We start from the raw sequence: 3,570 nt of genomic DNA, 5'->3' as shown, positions 1-3,570 counted from the left end.
CCATGAGAGACTATGGGCTCTGAAAAACAATCTGAGGGGTTTGAAGCTGCGGGGGTGGGAGGTTGGGGGAACCAGGTGGTGGGTATTGGAGAGGGCACGGATTGCATGGAGCACTGGGTGTGGTGCAAAAACAAGGAATACTGTTATGCTGAAAATTAAAAAAAAAAAAGCTAATAAAAAAACCTAAAAAAATTTTCTGTGTCTAAACTTGAGAATCTATAAAGGGAATAACCCCGGCTCCTGCCTCAGTGGTCTGGTGGGGCTACAAACATGAGCTGCTCAGTCAGTGTCCGCTCTGATGGGTCTCCTTGGCAAGTTCTGTTCACCTCTCTCACAGCAGGCTGCCTAGGTGACTGGCCCCCAGTGGCTCTTATGTTCAGCCCTACTAATTTTTGTGAGCCTTATGCTTTATATGGATGATAGCACCTTTATTTTTCATTTCCACTCATTTTTATATAATAAGAGCAAAACAAGATGAATTACTCCAGCAGTTGCACAGGCTGACTCTGGAACAGAGATGCTGCTGGGACTGTTCGGGGCTGGTCATTGGCAGGGAGGGCCCGGGCCAACCCCCTCCGAAGGGGAAGGTGGAATTGAGCCTCTGAAGGTGGTTTGGTGAGTTGGACTGAGACAATGAAGTAAGATTTGTGTGAAAGTCAAGGATCACGCGTCCAGGGCGTCTGGCCCTTGACTCTTTTCATGCAAGAAGTTTTTGCTTCAGATGAGCACGAGCTGCTCTGTGAATCTAGAGCCATTTTTAGGATCCTTGTTGATCAGCCCAGCTCAGCAAACCAGTTTCCCCCATGCAGTCCTGCCAGCACAACTGAGTCCCGAGGAGACACCGTCCACACGTGGAAGAGGCATGTGGTCGAGAACCCGATGTTGATCTCCAACCTGATGTCTGTCATCTAAGAGGAGGCTGTGTTCCAGAGCAGAATATCCCTTTTCCATTCATTCGCCTCCTGAAGGTCCCACAGATACTTCCAAATGTGATGCCTTCTGTGAGTTTCCATTCACGACTGCAGCGAATCCCACAAACTTGGTGGCTTAACGCGATACGGATTTCTTACCTTACGGTTGTGGAAGTGAGAAATCTGAAATGGGTCTGGCTGGGCTGCGTTCCTTCCTGGAGACTCTCAGGGAACCATCTTCTAGCTTCCCCTGGCTCTCGAGCCCACCTCCATTCCTTGGCTCAGAGCCTCCCCCACTTTCAAAGCCAGCCATGGCTGGTCAAGTCTTTCTTCGAGGGCATCCCACTGACACTGGCTCTGCCACCTCTTCTTCCCTCCCACCCCCCACTTTGGGACCCTTATTATTATATGGGACCCACTTGAAGAGTCAGGGTAATTTCTCCCTATCAAGGTCCACGGGTTAGCAATTTTAATTCCATTTGCAGCCTCAGTTCTGCTTTGACACATAACCCACGGCATCCCAGGATCTAAAGTGTAGGATGTGAATGGACATCCTTGGGGGCCGTTCTCCTGACCATACTCACGGCCCGGAGGTCAGTTCAGGGCTCCCCAGATCACAGGCGCCTCTGTATTCTTTTTCTTCGGGAGTGTTCAGAACACAGCAGTCAGTGGCCGTCGTGGTCAGATGTGTGCAACGTTGGCAGGCCCCCCCAGGATGTAGCTGGCTGCTGAAGTCTTAGGTCATCCCTTGTGAGGGTAGAGTTACCGACTATCTCTGGTCCCATTGGCGAAAACACCCGTCATGTGATGTGGTGGAAATCTTTTCTTAACCTGATATATCATTAAACATCCAAACCTCCTGTCTTTATTCTGTGATGCACCACAAGCAGCTTTGTTATGATTTGGCATCTCGGGGAGGTCCCCAAAGGGAGGGAACGCAGTGATCATACCCAAGGGCCTCAATTTCCCTTCCCAAGACCGCGTTCTCTCCCATTACCTTAACAGAGTGGTTTCTGATTAGGATTTGGCCTGAACTGGGGAGAAAATGTAGTAAAAATGGCAATGGGACTATTTTCCGTACTTGCCTAGTTTTGCGGAACAGGCTCCATTTTCGCAGAGCTGTTTCTAGCATTTCCTCTCCCTCGAACAGTGGGAGGGGTAATGTTCATTTGGGTCCAGTGGCTGTGACTGTGAAAAGCATTTGCACAAGGGTGTGGGTTCTGATAGTCCAAGCACACTGCTTTGGAGGGTTTAAACTGAAAGCACAAAAGGGACTTAGGCATTCGAGAATATCCCTTAGCACAGAAGTTTTGGAGTGGCGTGGGCCTCAGTCATACCTTGACAGATGCTGGATAATCGTCGGTTAGGGCTTAACTTAAGACAAGTGCCGTATTGTACGTGGCTGGTGGAAGAGAAAGTCGTGTGCTTCAGGAGTAAATATCAAAACTGATGTTTTACCATGGAAATCAGGAAGCCTGACTACTCCTACCTGTCATGGATTTAGAACATAGCCGACCCAGCCGGTGGAGGCTCAGTTCCACTTTGAGTCTGTTCAACTGTCTAAAGAGGTGTTTGTTAGGAACTTAGAACTCTGACACCTAAAACATCATCACCCTCAGCAGGAACAACGGAACAAGTTTGGCTTGCCTTACTTATTTAGCAAGTGTTTTCTTGGTAAACATGCAGAGAAATCACACCAACACCAAGTCACCCAGAGCCCCCAGATGTCTCCCTCTGCTTTGATCTTCTTGTTTCTCCCTCAGCTTCCTACCTATCCTTCTGTAATGACATCTCCGGACAGACCACAGAGCTGGAAGGGCTGGACCCAGGCTCTGGTTGCTTCTTCCTGCTCTCAGCCAGACAGATAAGGGGATTTCTAACCCATATATTTGATCTACAAAATTTATTTCCTTTGCCATTTTATTCAGGATCTAAGGGACGAGAGTGAGGGTGGGGCCATTGGGTGAATAGTAATTGCCTTTGTAACAACCTTCAATAATCTTTAAGATTGTATTGCTGAGGGCTCACCGAGAGTTAGACACTCTCCTGTGTCCCGTGTCACCAGGCCCCTAATTGAAACCACCTCACCTTTATCCTCAAAACCGATTGCCCGTCGTTGAAAGTCAAGGGTTTCTGTTTCAAAAGGGAAAAAGTGGAAGGGAATCAATTATTATTTAGATAAAGAATTACTTAGATAAAACCGTTCAAAATTTTCTTATACAGATGTTGGTAGAGGAGATCAGGAAACAGAACGGGTTTATAAGAGAAAATGTGTTGGTAAATATCATAATATCTGAAATTTATGAGCGATCTTCACATATTGAGCATGTAAAATATTTTACCTATTACTGTAACCTGCCTAAATCTTCTCCTGACCAAATTGTGTTATGAATGAAAAATCGAACACATCTCTTCTGACCTCATACCTCCCACGGGGAGCATGTATTGGATTGGTTGCTATTGTCCTCATTTATTAGAGAGAGAAACAAAAGGACTCACTTGCTCAGTAAGGAACTCTGCATGAGTTAGTGGTAGAACCTTTAATCAGTGGGTGTATTTTAAGCCTGAATTTCCCTTTTCCATTTTTGCTCTCATATAGAAGATACAGAGGGACTTTTAAAACCACCAGTAAGGAGGCACTAATTTAATGATCTATTTC

The sequence above is a fragment of the Enhydra lutris genome, unplaced genomic scaffold (genome assembly GCF_002288905.1).
Source record: "Enhydra lutris kenyoni isolate GAN:26980312 unplaced genomic scaffold, ASM228890v2 scaffoldscaffold76, whole genome shotgun sequence".
NCBI classification, from domain to species: Eukaryota; Metazoa; Chordata; class Mammalia; order Carnivora; family Mustelidae; genus Enhydra; species Enhydra lutris.
Note: the sequence above shows the minus strand (reverse complement) of the source record.